Genomic DNA, 16,314 nt, shown 5'->3' on the forward strand with positions numbered 1-16,314 from the left:
CCCTAGAGGGTAGAAACACAAAATGGCATAAAATAACTGCAACTCAGCAGCACCGCATGGTAATGTGCCTTTTGTAAACCGCTACAGGCTGCAGCCAGGGCTCACGGTCTTGGGGTTACGTGCGACACCCCAAGTTTGGCTCCAAGTTTTCTCCCCAAAGAGCCACAAATACAGGCACCCCCACATTAGGAACCATTTGTGGAGAACAAAGGGAGGAGAGTGGGGGAGATGGGAGAAGGGAGAAGGAGGGGGCAGGCATTCAAACTGCTCATTTTCCCCTAGGAAGCATAAGGGCCCAGCCACTACGGTGGGTGAGCAAAGCAAATTGGTAATGGGTGATCCAGATTGCATCGCGGAGTCTTGCTTGCTTTCCAGGCACTTACTGCACTTTATAACTCTTCTGGGGGTAAGGCAGAAAAACCCAGGGTTTCTTATTGACCAGTGGGGGAGAGGGAGTTTGAGCTGGCTCGACCAGCCCTGATGCTTTTCCACAATACTGTACTGTATTCCAGCAAGAGATTTTTTTTAAATATGTGTTTTAAAAAGAGGGGAGGGAGCTGGAAAACTGTGATGTAAACAGCAGCTGCAGGCGCTTCAAGATTGCAGTAGCCCAGCCTAGAAAGCACTGGCAAGCTCAGTTTTTCAGAGATGTGGAAGGCAGAAGACAGAGGTGGGCAGATGGCTGTTCATCCTGAAGGGGAGGAGGGCCGTCCTGTGAAGACGAATTCTCTTTTATTCTTTTTTGTTTTAACTGAAACGTAACTTACAAGCGGTAAAATGGATGATTCATAAATGCACAGGTTGGTGGATGTGTGTACGTATTCATGCGATCACCAGCCAGTTCAAATGGGAGGCATGACCACCACCCTGGGACTTTACCGTGTGTTCCCTCATAGTCAATATGCATCCACCCCCCCCAACAGTGGTCAGCGTTCTACCCTATGTCTAGATGAGTGTGGCCAGTTTTTGAACTTCGTATAAATGGGATCACAGAGTATGTACTTTTTTGAACTGATACCTGTGAGACTCATCTATGATGTTGTGAATATCGATAGTCCCTTCTTTTTCATTGCAGTGTGGTATTTCATTGTATAAATATGCCACAGTCTACTTATCCATTCTACTGTAGGGACATTTGTGTTACTTCCAGGTTTTGCCTATTATGCATAAAGCTGCTACGAGTATTCTTGTACGTGTCTTTTGGTGGATGTGTACTCATTTCTGTTGGGTGTATACACAAGAGTGGAATTGCTGGGCCATTTACTTATTAAAAAGGATAACCTGGGGGTGACTGGCTGGCTCAGTTGGTGGAGCATGTGACTCTTGATCTCGGGGTTGTGAGTTCGAGCCCGACAATGGGTATAGAGAGTACTTAAAAATAAAATCTTCCAAAAAAAAAAAAACGCCCAATAACCTGGACTCAAAGAGGACAGAGTTCATGCCTCTCTTCTTCATTGCTGTATCCCCAGAGCTTGTCACAAAGTACATACTCAGTAAATATCTTTGGAAAGAATATTGACAGCAATGTCAATTTTTTCGAAATTAATGTACATATTTGGTGCAATTCCAATTAGATAACAAGAAAGTTTTGATGGGGTGGATTGAGTAAAACAATTTTAAAGTTATATAGAAGAATAAGTGCTTTACAACGGCAAATAAAATGTGAAAAAGAAAAATAAAGGGTGAGACTTGCCTTACCAGATATCAGAATGTACTATAAGACCACTGTAATTAAATCAATTTGGTATTGGCATAGGAATAGATAAATGTATCACTGGAATAAAATAGAGAACCCAGAAATAGACCAAGTGTATATATGAAAATTTACTATATGATAGTTGGTATTTCAATTTCGTGAAAAAGAATGGATTATCTAATAAATGGAGCCAAGACAACTTACATCTAGAAGAAAATAAAACTGGACTCCTAGTTTATACCACATGCAAATATAAACTCCATGTAGATTAAAGACAAATGTAAAAAATGAGACAATAACAATCTTGAAAATTTAGGAGGCTACATGTCCAATACGGGGCGGGGGGGGCGGGGCGTTGTAAAACAAGACTGGAGTCTAGAATCTATACATGAAAATATGGACATATTTTACCTTGTAACAATAAAAAAAAACTTTTGTATAGCAATAGATAAACAAAGTCAATAGGCAAACAATAGATTTGAGGGAAGATATTCATAATGTACGGGACAATTAAAAATACACAAAAAAGGTTTTATAAATAGACAAGAGACAAAAAGCAAAAAGATGTGCAAAAGCTATTAGAAGTCACCTCACAAAAGAGCATATTCAAATGGTCAACATGCATAGGAAAAGAAGCTCAAAATTATTAGTATTCAAAGAGATGCAAATTAAAGTACAACGAGATATTGTTTTATACCTTTCAAACTAACAAAAATTAAAATGAGGGTAATTTCCATTGCTAGCAGGGATTCATGGAAAACAGTTTTTACATTGCTGGTAGAATTATACATTTCTACATCCCTTTATAATCTGGCAACATCTTTTGAAATTGAAAATATGTATCCACTTTGACCCATCAATAGTAGGAATGAAAACACCAACACATAAAGAGATAGATATACGTGTGTGTGTGTGTGTGTGTGTGTGTGTGTGTGTGTGTGTGTGTCAGCATTGTTTATTTGTCCTGGCCATTCTCTCTCCACATCCCTCCCCCAGAAAAAAGCTAGACAAAAACTAAAACCCATTAATAAGGCTCAGTGATGGGCTAGTTAAAACTAGGAAAGAGCCCTAGCTTTTGCAGATTCCTAACGTATCACTCTTCCCACCATGTCTAACTTCAAGCTATCAGCCTGGTGTCGTTGAATGCCAGGCTGGGAAGAGATGTGAACTGTAGAAAAGCTGGAGGCTGCAGCACAGCCACACCTTGGACTATTATGCAACCATTAAGGAGAATAAATGATCCTATAGAAGTTTATTTGGTAGATTTCCAAGAGCTATTGTTGAGGAAGGAAAGCAAGAGGCAGAAAAGTGTATAAGGTGACATCATTATATTTTTTAAAACATACTTCTACCAAAAAAAACTATGTGTGTGTGTGCGCGTGCGTGCGTGCGTGTTTGTGTACATGATTATATAAATATGAGAAGAAGGGGAGGAGAGAGCCAAGGAAAAAGAATAAATAAATAAATCTATACTTTATATGTTTGTGTATAAAAGTAAAATTCTTTTTAATTAAAAAAACATAAAGATCCTCTGATACATGCCTAGTTCTGCAGCAGGCTCTTGGGAATGGAGGAACATGTGAGACATGGTTTCATTCTAATATCTAGTTGGAAATATAAAAGCAAATAGTCGCAGGGCAATTTATTGACTCCTATTAGGGGTGAAATAAGGTCACAATAGAGGGATAGGTAAAATGAGAGTAGGGGTGAGAAAATCCCACGGGGGAGGGCTTTTTATTTCTTCTCGTTTTTGTTTTTGTTTTTGTTTTGTTCTGACTAAGCCCTCCAGGCTCTCCTTGGCCCAGATTTGCTGCCAGGTCCAGCCCTCCTTCCCCTTCTCACAGCAGGCCCTGGGACAGCCTGCTTTAGCCTCCTTGGAGGGGGTGCCTTTGCCAGACCCCCACTCTTCCTTCCCTGCTGCCCCCAAAGACAAACACATTTTACTTTAAAGCGTTTGCCGCTTTACTACTGCTGATGACTGCTAATCACCATGGAAACAGACACGGAGAAACACAAACTGGAAAAGCCTCACAACATCAAGAATCACACAGGTGTCAGGAGGTTTGGTTTCCGGGCCTGGCTCTTGACTCCTTTCTAACCAACACGCAGCCACGCTCCCCTTTCATTCTCTCACATCGTCTCTCTCAGAACGTCTCTCTCCTGGGGTGGCCAACCGTTCATCATGCAAGACCTACTTTGAATTGTGATCGGCTTTACCTTGGGGAAGGGTCCTTCCACCTCAGAGGGTTCTGCCCTCCCAGGCCTCCTTTTCACTGGGTTTGGTCTCTGCATAACATACCAACAAATAGTCCAGACAGGTAATCTGCAAGTCTTACAGCCAAGGATTAACTAAAGCCCAGTAAATCCCAGTTGGTCCCCATAGTCTTTGTCTTCAGGAAGCCCCAGACTCTGATGAATTCTCCACCCAGCCAGCCAAAGGCCCCGTCACCACTCCATAACCCCACCTCCCCAAACACCATAATTGCCCCACTGCCAGCCGGCCACCTTTTGTCCTGCTCCTCTGTTCCAGTGGGTTAGCCTTCATCTCCAGACTGTCAGGAAGCTGGTGAGGACCTCCCACCTGGGAGAGGCTGGCTTTTGCTCCTGTCCTGCCCTTCTCTCATTCCGACACAGCTTCACGAACTTACTGTGTTCAGAATCTTCCATTGATTGCGCCCACATTTTACATCGATCCAGCTTGCCAGAGCATTTACGTGACATTCTGAATCACGCACGAAAATGGCCACAAGGCCTGTTTACACAGGAAAAAGAGGTAGGGTTTTATTAGAAGGTCCGAGGTGATCTCCAAGGGGTCAATCCAAGCTGGGAAAGAGAAAAACAGTTAGGAATCTTACTAGTCAGATGCATGTCCACCGAGGCCAGCTGGACGAGGGGACAGGTAGAGAATGGCCAGAGGTTAGAGGTGGCGGCAGCAGGACACAAAGAAATCCTAGCAAATTGTAGTGAATCAAGGGTGAGCCTTCAGGCTGGACTTATGGGGAAAGATTTTGTCTCCGAGTTTGGCAGCGGTCTCTCCGTAGCTGGTAAAGTCACATCAACACACAATCAACAAGTTATATTCCCAGGCCAGGCCCAACTGCACACTGCCTAAAACAAATTTGTTTTATTTTGTTTTCAGTCGTGTTTTCCTGATTACAAGAGTAACTCATGCTCATTGCAAAAACGTCAAAAGTTACAGGAATATGTAAGGTGGAAATCAAAACTCTGTCCTTCAGAGATAAACACCTTTAAGTTGAGATGTATTCATCCAGGTTGCTTTCTTTGCATATATGAACATTTCATATATATGCACATATACGTAAAGTTTTACAAAATTACTATCATAAAAGGACGGCCCACACTTAGAACTTTAGCAACCCTAAGCTTGGAAATGGTTTCGGTGTCCCTACCCCACTTGTGTTTCACTCAGAAAGAAAAATACTAAACAGCAAAACAAGCACATGGAAAGTCAAAGTTTTGGCTTTTCCTTTCATTATTATTTCAGTACTTTAAAAGCTACATGTGCTCTTACAAACTTTTATTTATTTATTTATTTATTTATTTATTTATTTATTTGCCTTCTTGACACTCCAAGTAGAGCCTGGTTTGCAATTAGGTCCTGTAACACTATGCACAATACACGTTGTCTTGCAACTCGCTTTTTTTTTTTTTTTTCCATGTAAGCTACATCTTGGGCATCTGTCCATGTCAGTATCTAAGCATCATTGTGACTGGCAGGTGTGGGCTCCTTTCCAAAGAAAAACAGGATCCTTCAAATGCAGGTACCTGTGGCCGAGGGTTAGGATTTTAGAAGAATTACATGGCTTTTTTTTAAATATTTTTATTTATTTTTGAGACAGAGAGAACAGAGCAGGAGCAGGGGAGGGGCAGAGAGAGAGGGAGACACAGACTTCGAAGCAGGCTCCAGGCTCTGAGCTGTCAGCACAGAGTCCAACGTGGGGCTCGAACTCACGGACTGTGAGATGATGGCCTGAGTTGAAGTCAGACGCTTAACCGACTGAGCCACCCAGGCGCCCCTAGAAGAATTACATGGCTTTAATACATTAGTGTGGTAACAACTGATCAGGAAGCTTCCTCCATATTTAGCTTGAGTTCACAAGCAACTGAACTACCTTCAAACCTTAACGGAAAGAGATAAGATACAAATAAATTAATGAACTCATTCACTTATTCACAGCTAGTTCAACTTTGGAGCAGCAAATATCCTCATCATAATTAAAGGGAAAAGTAAAAATCAGAAAATTCATTCATAAAGATTTCCTTTATGTTATCACCATTAGAGAATTTAGAATTAGACGACGTCTTCAGTTGGTTATTTATTGCTTAAATCTGGTACTTCTGTTACTGATTTCCGATTTTATAACATTGTGGACAGAGAATGTTTTTTATATGCTATCAGTTCTTTGGCATCTTCTAGAATCCTGCTGTGACTTAGAACATGGTCATTGTAAATATTTGGCATGGCATGAAATACTGCAATTTTGTCCGCCATCCTAGGTGAATGAAGAAATCAGAAAACTAAAGTCCATATTCTTATTTGAAATGAGCATTTACGGACAGGCTCCCAAATACTGTAAATCCTGAAACTTTCCCAGCTGAAACCCTCGAAACTTTACCTGTAAATAAATTTTAAAAATTATAAATGGCCTCTAAATTTTTCAACCAGAATAAAGATTATAAAGCTGAAAATAACAATTCCCTGATACCTCCTCTAAGTTGAATCCCAGAGCACAGACATGGGGCACTTTCAACAGTTTCATGAACTTCCTGTAGACATTATCTATGTACATACAAGAATGTGGGGGCGCCTGGGTGACCCGGTCAGTTAAGCATCTGACTCCAGCTCAGGTCATGATCTGCTCCGTGAGTTCCAGCCCCGCGTCAGGGTCTGTGCTGACAGCTCAGAGCCTGGAACCTGCTTTGGATTCTGGGTCTCCCTCTCTCTCTACTCCTCCCCTGCTCATGTTCTGTCTCTCTCTCTCTGTCTCTCTGTCTCTCTCTCTCTCTCAAAAATAAATAAAATTAAAAAAAAATTTTAAACAGAATGTGTAAATGAATCTTATACGCCTAACCTTAAAGGAAAACACCACACAGATGTAGGATTTTACTATCCGCATACTATTGTATACTCTGCTTTTTTCGCTTAGCATATCTCAAATATCTTCCATATCAACACGCCTATATCCTCTCCATTCTTTTTTTTTAATGTTTATTTACTTATCTTTGAGAGAGAGAGCGCGAGCAAGGAAGGGGCAGAGAGAGAGAGGGAGACAGAGAATCCAAAGCAGGCTCAACGCACAAACTGCGTAGTCATGACCTGAGCCGAAGTCGGAAGCTTAACCAACTGAAGCTTCCAGGTGCCACTCCTCTCCGTTCTTTTTACTGGCTGTATGGTATCCCATATTAAAGCTGGGCCATAGTTTATTCAGCAAATCCCTATTGACGGACACATGCATTGTTACCAATGTCCTATCACAGGCTGTGCTTTTGTGAGCAACCTCATTCACACGCGACATCACTGCCGCTCGGTTCAGTCCTCTCTCAGGACAACTGCCCCCTCTCACCATGTACCTCACCAAAGCTCTCCCGTCCATCTCTGCTGCAAACGCAGGTGTTCAATCTGTTTCCTTCTCCTTTGGAGGCTGCCACAGCATCACCCGTGCTGGCCAAAGAGCGGCATGTAGTTCCCTAAGCTCTCTGTTTGGCTAGAACTCCTGATGACCAGCACCCAGGTCTTTTCGGTTTTGTTTTCTTCCACCACTCCAAGAGGCAAACAGAGGACAGCAATAAGAACAGATGTGGGGTTCTTATTCTGTGGAATGCCAAATTTCCAAAACTCCCCCATCCCATTTCTGATCCCCGAGTTAGGGAAAGTCATATCGATTCTTTTTTCCATAGCATTCCTTCTTCCCCCGCAGAAGTGTCTTCTTATTTCAAGAGAGCACTTTGTGGCTCTGAGGACCCTACACGGGGTTCCCAATTCAACAGGTCTCTGTTCTGTCGGCTGTGTGGTCCCCCTCCCCCCAGTGATTTGCTTCAACCATAATTTTTTAGTATTAGGCAACACCTCTAGGTAGGCTACAACATTCTATGACTAATAAGCAGCCTAAAAATGTCAGAACTTTCAGTCCTAAAGCCAACTAATTCGGAGTGAGTCACACATAACCTCCTAGTACCTGTAACATAAGGCCGGCAGAATGTATTATTTCCCAGGGCTTGCAGAGATTGGGTAAAGGGGCCCCACACAAAGCGGGAGTGGATTTCATGGGAGAATTCAATCCCTAAGCGAGCTTCGGGTATGAGGGCCTCATGGGTCGGTACATCTGTGGACACCTGTTGTTTTGCCATTTGTTCTGCTGAGTTGTAGACACCCAGAATTCCCCAGGCTGATCCCTTGACTTTCACACCTGTCCACATCTGAATTTTTCATTTGTGATCTAAGCCAGCAGCACTCTAAAGGCCTCTAGAAAATCAGGCATGGCATTTCTAGGCTATGCTCTACAAAACAAAAACAAAGCATATTTTCCTGCCCCCAACTACCCAGGAAAGATTTGTTTCTGCTCTCGTCATGAGAACACAAAGTGAGAATTTTGTGCTTGAAAGAGTTCAGAAGGAGCGCGTTATGGTAAAGACCGTCTGAGTCCCTAACATGGGAAACTACGGATTCTGGGGGAATCTTGGAACGGATGGTTTGGGTTTACAATACATGGGGACCTCAGACTGAAGTCTGCTTCAAGGGTGAAGAGAAGAGGAAGAAGGTGGATTTGGTGAGTGGTTTGGAAAGGACTGGGGTGGAAGTGTGGTACAGTGGCTAGCTAAGGTTTTTAAAATGCAAAGAATGTTCTCAGATTCGTTTAATGTAATGCATTTTTCTAATGCCTACAGCTATTTCTGGCATGGGAGCTAAGTGTCTGGGATGGAGAAGCTGGGGAAAGAAGGGAGGAAGAATGGGTACCATTGACCAAGACTCACTGAGCGAGCCAGGACTAAGTGAACAGTGGGGTTACTCCTGAAATTTTAGTTAGGGATGTCCATGGGTCACCCAGGCTAGCACTCACTGCTCCAACACTAAGTGCCTCCTCTTGCCCTAGGAATCTCTTTTTGAGGAATGGGCCTGTGTCTGGAAATCAGAGGAAGCCACAACTGGGCAGGTGATAGACTGGGGGAACTGACCCAACTGTAGCAGACTGGGGGAACTGACCCACTGTGGAGGTTGTAATACCCCAAAGACCATGGACATATGTTTCAACATTCTCAGCACTAATTCTGAAAAGAGCATTAAGACATACAGTGTGGATAGACAAGGTATTTGTGCAAATATACCAAGTGCCTACCATGAATAAATAAGGGTTATTAATAAAGCTAAACAAACAGATCATCTGAATTACCCTTTATTGAGCATCTATTATATGCTGTATACTGTTACAAGCACTTTATATATATTAACTGATTTAATACAAGCCAATGAGATAGGTACTATTATTATCCCTGCTTTACAAATGAGGAATCTGAGTCATGGAGAAGCTAAGTAAATTCCAAAGAATAACAGAGCTGAGACTCAAACTCAGGCCATCTGGCTTCAGAGCCCATACTCCTAACCACTCTACTATTCTGCCTCTTGAGACAAACAGACAGAGCCAGGGCCAAGTGAAGCTTTCAATCCCTAGAGCAGACATATATACAATAAATCATTTCTATGCAAGGTCGTAACTTTTATGGTGGGGTCATAGTGTATATTTGGGTTGAGGAAGGAGCAACTGGGTGTCTTAAGGGATGTCAGGTAAAATTTTAGTAGGTGGACAAGACAGCAGTACAAATGAGGTATGTAAAGCCCAGAAGCACGAGTGAGGCTGCTGTGTTCAAAGAATGGCCAATACCATTGTTCTGAACGACTGGATGTAAGATGCACAGGGAGGAAAAATGTGATGGCCTCGCACGGGTGGAAAGGGACCAAATCGTGGAGTACCTGGTATGGCCCGCCAAAGGATTTAATTGCACATTTAAGGCTTTAAAATTTGTCCACTGGCGGGGGGGGGGGGGGCCTGGGTGGCTCAGTCCGTTAAGCGTCTGACTTCGGCTCAGGTCATGATCTCGAGGCTCGTGAGTTCCCGCCCTGCACTGGGCTCTGTGCTGGAACCTGGAGCCTGCTTCAGATTCTGTGTCTCCTTCTCCCTCTGCCAACCCCCACTTGCGCTCTGTCTCTCCCTCTCTCTCAAAAAACTCAACATTAAAAAACATTTTTTTAGATGTTTATTTTTTTGAGAGAGAGGGAGAGACAGAGCATGAGCAGGGGAGGGGCAGAGAGAGAGGGAGACACAGCATCCGAAGTGGGCTCCAGGCTCTGAGCTGTCAGCACAGAGTCTGATGCGGGGTTCGAAATCACAAACTGTGAGATCATGACCTGAGCCAAGGTTGGATGCTTAACCGACTGAGCCACTCAGGCACCCCTAAAAAAAAATTTTTTTTAATTGTCTGCTTGGGATTTGGCCATTGTTGATGATGATGTTTTTGTTTTGTTCCCCTGTCAGTAATGAATTTGGAAGTGGCAATACCCAGATTTGCTTATTAGAAAATTGGCCCAGGCTGCAGTGGGAAGATGAATTGAAGAAGGACAAACTGAAGGCATAGAGACCAGTTTGGAAGCTGTTGCAAGAGACTTTGCAGGGGATAATTAGGATATGTATTGGGGTACAGCAAGAGAGATGGAAAGGATTTTTGTGTACACATAATATGTAGTTTTAAGTTCTAGAAACCAATAGGAAAAATACAAATAGCTTAGAAATGAATGAAATATAGAAATAGGCAATTAACAACAACAAAAAACAATCCAAATAGCCCCCCCCCCCCGCCAAATGTATGAAGAGGTAGTCAACATAATAATTAAGGGGATGCAAAATAAAACAACAAGAAACCATTTTCACCCTTCGGATTAACAAAAATAAAAAAGGATGATGATATCAAATATTAGAGCAGACATAAGGAAAACAGAATTCTCATACATTGCTAGCGGGACCATAAATTAATTCAGCCATTTATGGAAAGCAATTTAGCAGCATACAATAAACTTGATAATGCAAATACCCTATGACCCAGCAATTTCCCTTCTGATTACATAACCCACAGAAATTCTTGCACATGGGCACAATAAGCATGTACAGAAACGTTCACGACAGTATCGCTTGTAATGGATAAAATGTGGCATACAAACTGCCTATAGAAATTAGATGTACAAGCACGCAAATCTTTTAAAAAACATATACAAAATAATCCTATATATTCTTTTTTTTTTAATTTTTTTTCAATGTTTTTATTTATTTTTGGGACAGAGAGAGACAGAGCATGAACAGGGGAGGGGCAGAGAGAGAGGGAGACACAGAATCGGAAACAGGCTCCAGGCTCCGAGCCATCAGCCCAGAGCCCGACGCGGGGCTCCAACTCACGGACCGCGAGATCGTGACCTGGCTGAAGTCGGACGCTTAACCGACTGCGCCACCCAGGCGCCCCTCCTATATATTCTTTATGACAAAATATAGGTGTATGTAAAAAAAAAAAAAAAAAAACAAACAAGGAACCAGAGGCACAGAGACCTTGTGGACTTGAAACCCACAACAGTGGGGGGGGGGGGGGGATTAAAATGGGGTGTTTGTTAATAAGGACTCAGCTACCTCTGTGATTTTTTTTTAATTTTTAAATGTTTCTTTATTTTGGGAGAGAAAAAGTGAGAGTGTGAGTGAGGGAAGGGCAGACAGAGAGGGGGACAGAAGATCCAAAGCAGTCTCCACGCTGACAGCAGAGAGCCTGATGCGGGGCTTGAACTCACCAACCCAGAGAGTCCAATGTAGGGCTCCAACTCACAAATGGGGAGATCATGACCTGAGCCCAAGTCGGATGCTTAGCCGACTAAGCCACCCAGATGTCCCCATGATATTTTATTATAAAAACAAAAAGACCACAAAAGAGGACAAGTAACTGGGCAAAATGTTAACAGTTTGTGAGTCTGGTGGTGAATATGTGTTTATAATATTTTTCTTTGTATTTGTCTCTATGTTCTACATTTCTAAAAGGAACCAAATATATGTTTCTGTGTGTGTACGTGCATGTATTTTTTTTTGTATGTGCATGTATTATTAAGAGAAAAGAAAGGATACAAGTGATAGTTAGGGTACAAAATCACTAAGACTTGGTGACCGATGACAGGTCAGGGCTAAGGATGAGAGAGATGAAGGGTTAGTAGGATTGCCAGGCTTCTGGCTTGGGTGATGGGGGAGGGGAGCTGATGACATCATTCACTAAGATAAGAAATACAGGGGGAGAGAGCATTAAATTTGGAGGTTGGGGAGGGGAGAAAAGGAGTTGTGTTTAAGACACACAGAGCTGGAGAACCCAGCATCAAATGTTTGTACTACTGAGTCAGACAGAGCAGCAGGACCTAAAGCACATGCCTTTATTAGGGTCCGTGGTGGAATCCTTTGGGGTTCCCAGGCTACGGCCAGATTGGTCAATTCAAATTCAAAAGAGATGGGTTTTGGTAAGGTTCACGAGGGTCTTATTAAAGAGGCACACAAGGGGAAGGCCCTGGAAGGCAGGGGACACTGTTGATCACAGGGACTGTTGGGGAGTCATATAAGGAACTTACATTCACTTGTTACTTTGCAGGCTGTTCTCTCGCATGTGCGTGGGAGGGTAAATGTCAGTTCAAGGCCCCTGCAGGCTTCTTGGCCTACAAAATGGATGCCGAGCTGGCAATATTACAAAGTTTAGCTGAACTCTTGACGCTCATCAACCATATAAACTGGTATGGAATAGTCTCTAAGATATATTAAGTGAAAAAATTAAGTTGCAAAATGGTGCATACTGCTGTGTATACATAGACTATGTTATTGCTTATATAAACAAAAGGGGTTATTTGCATGTATACACCAATACTCTTGGAAGGATGCTGTGCTTTCCAAGTGACTTTCTACCTGCAGCACAGCATTCTACTGTATGGATGTGCCATAATTTGTTTTGTCCCCGAATCTGGGCTGGTTAGTTCCCTTTCAGCCTTACACTACTGATAATGCTACAACAAATAACTTTATAGATCCATCTTTGTGAATGTAGAAGTATATTTCTAAAGAGACGTTAGAAGGGGAATTGCTGAATCAACATGTGCATTTTGTATTTTTGATAGTTACAGGCCATTGGTTCGTTTCTTATTTTTCATTTTTTAAGATTTTATTTTTAAGTAATCTCTACACTCAACACAGGGCTTGAACTCACAACCCTAAGATCAAGAGCCACATTCTTTACCAACTGAACCAGCCAGGTGCCCCGGCCACTGCTTCTTTTAAATGCCCATAAGTATTAGGGGCGCCTGGGTGACTCAGCCGGTTAAGCGTCCAACTTCGGCTCAGGTCATGATCTCACAGTTTGTGAGTTCAAGCCCCAAGTCAGGCTCTATGCTGACAGCTCAGAGCCTGGAGCCTGCTTCAGATTCTGTATCTCCTCTCTCTGCCCCTCCCCCACTTGTGCTCTGTCTCTCTCTCTCTCTCTCAAAAAAAAAAAAATGTAAAAAAAAATTTTTTTAAAGGGGTGCCTGGGCGGCTCAGTGGGTTGAGTGTCCTGTCCCACTTCGGCTCAGGTTATGATCTCACAGTTCGTGAGTTCGAGCCCCGCATGGAGCTCTGTGCTGACAGCTCAGAGCCCAGAGCCTGCTTCGCATTCTGCGTGTGTGTGTGTGTGTGTGTGTGTGTGTTTCTGCTCCTTCCCTGCTCACATGCTGTGTCTCTCTCAAAAATACATGCATACATACATACATACCCATAGGTATTGATCATAGGTAAAATGTGGCACTTTTTTTTATTAAAAATTTTTTAAATGTTTATTTATTTTTGAAAGAGAGTCAGAACACGAGCAGAGGAGGGGCAGAGAGGGAAACACAGAATCCGGAGCAGCTCCAGGTTCTGAGCTGTCAGCACAGAGCCCGACACAGGGCTCCAACTCATGGGCCATGAGATCATGACCTGAGCCAAAGTCAGATGCTTAGCAGACTGAGCCACCCAGGCACCACTGTGTGGCAATTTCTTTAAGTAAGAACCCCTGATTGAGAATCCTGCTAACTTCCTGTAACACCTCTCTGAGCACCAAAAGCTCTATTTTCTCCTCTCTTGGTTCCAGGAGACATTTGCTTTTAAGAGAGCATTATCTCATAGGACCACAGAAACAAATATTAGGTTATATATTAAGACATCTACGGCAGCTCAGAGAGGAGGTTGCAGGCTTTTATTGTGGTCCTGTATCGTGTCTTACCTCACCATTGCCTGGTGCTTCTCTCTTTGATGCTGAGAGAAGGGGAAGAAATGCTAAGACCCAATGGGAGGTTGCCTCTGTCGTCATATTGTCCTAAGAAGTATTTTCTGATCCCAGTTCTCTACAAAAGTCAGGAGAATGGACCTGATTCATATATGCATTTACCTCGCCCCTGTAGGCATAAGTGTGAGACCCCTCTTTGTACCTGTTGAAGCCAGAAATCTGGAATTTTGTGTGAAATCTCTTGATTTTTAAATGCTGTCCTACATCTTTAACAAACTCTTTGGGAGCTAAGGGAAGCATATCTTCAGGAAGCCTGGCACAGAAGATTCAGTATTTTGGTGTTGTGGAAGCTTACAGCTTCAGGATAGTGTTGGTGGGGAATGACTGAAGGGAAAGTCAGAGACCGATAGAAGAAAGACCTGATGGGTCACGGTGTTTGGAATTCCAGGAAGAGCACTGCAAAGGTGTGAGATCACATGTATTCTCCCTACCAGACCCTCTCCAGTTCCGGGTGGTGGCGTTTTATGTGAGGGCAGGTTGCACAGGGGATCTTTCCACCTTGTTCGCAACATTCTTCCTTCTCCCATTTCTCATCCACGGTCCCTAGATTACTGAGCATAAGGCAGGACCTGAGAGGGCCACCTCAATCACTCCTTCCCATCTTGAATCGATTACAGCCCAGGAAGGGTAAAGGCAAGCTCCTTTGGAGAGACAGTCCGCCTCCCTCTACAAGGCTCCCCACTCCTGGAGGGAATGGCCTTGAAAGGATATCAGGAGAGCCTGAGTTATGTCTCCCTACCCTCCCCAACCACAGGAGTGACCAAAGGAAGCCCATCTTTTCTCTTCCAAGCAGCCTCTGCTGTTCAATGCCACCAATACACAGAAGTGGGAAATATGAACACTGATAACAGCAAGGACTTTCAAACATTTCCACCACTGACCATAGGAGGGGCCACAGAAATACCTTTTATATCACTACCATATAAAAAAGTTTTGCAAAATAACACATAACCATAAACTACGTGCAGTTCACGGGTATCCTCTATTCCATTCTCCCACCCTTTTTTCAGTATGGTCTGTGACCCATTGTATCAATTTCAAAACCCTCTAACGGGTTGCTAACCAAGTCTGAAAAACACCTGGTTACAGCCCAGAGTCCCTAAAACTAGTATTTCCCAAAGAGTCTCTTGTATCTCACGTGTCTGAATAATATCTACGCCTACCACCACTAGTAAACAAGGTGACCTGAGGAGAAACGTGGAGACATATTTGTTTCTACTTATTATTTATTTATTAGTTTTTACAGTTTGCTTCCATTTGGAAAGTTATCACTTCCCAAGTGATACCGATTTTTAACTTACGAAATGATTTTAAGTTTTCTTCCGAAGTAAATGTGTTTAAGAGTGATTTAAGTGAGGGGCGCCTGGGTGGTGCAGTCGGTTGGGCGTCCGACTTCAGCCAGGTCACGATCTCGCAGTCTGTGAGTTCGAGCCCCGCGTCAGGCTCTGGGCTGATGGCTCGGAGCCTGGAGCCTGTTTCCGATTCTGTGTCTCCCTCTTTCTCTGCTCCTCCCCCGTTCATGCTCTGTCTCTCTCTGTCCCAAAAAAAAAAAAAAAAAAAAGTTGAAAAAAAGAGTGATTTAAGTGAAAATGTTAAGTAAATATTAGTATAGGACATATTCAGGCGTGTCAAAAATCACAACTATGTTACTTGCGTTCTAAAGTGTAGGTAATATTACCTTGCAACATTCCAAGATGGAATAACAAGAAACGTACTTCCCCTAACAGCAGATCTGCTTTTGCAGAGTGTTACTCACTATTCCCAGGAAATTTAGATTACATGACAGTACGTTATATTACTTTTGGCATTTCCCTAGCGGCCCCTTAAAACCAGGCCGGTGCTTTTTCCAAGCACTTGGGCAGTTTTGCGTTCGGTATCCATTTGCAGAGTGAACTGTGTGGATCTTGAGAAGCTGGAGCTCGCTTTTCCTTCTTCAGATCATCACGTGCTCTTTCTTTCTCTGTCAAGTTAATTATTTCCTGTTTTTCTGGGTCTGCTCCTTATCCCCCTTCCCAGGTCCCTCTACCCTCCCCGCCACACATCCAGGCTTGGCCAAACGGCAGGCAGCTCTGCCCCAGAGCCATCTTTGTCTCTCTGCCTGTCCTAGAGAACCCTCCGACAAGAGCCTTGGAGTTTACCAGAGGGTAATAATCTCAGAGCAAAAGTATGTCCTTACCATAGAACGAGAAGTTACTTTTCCTTTGGTTGTCTTCTTTTTAGTAACATTCTTGGTCACTTACTGA

Source organism: Felis catus, chromosome D2 (genome assembly GCF_018350175.1).
Source record: "Felis catus isolate Fca126 chromosome D2, F.catus_Fca126_mat1.0, whole genome shotgun sequence".
NCBI classification, from domain to species: Eukaryota; Metazoa; Chordata; class Mammalia; order Carnivora; family Felidae; genus Felis; species Felis catus.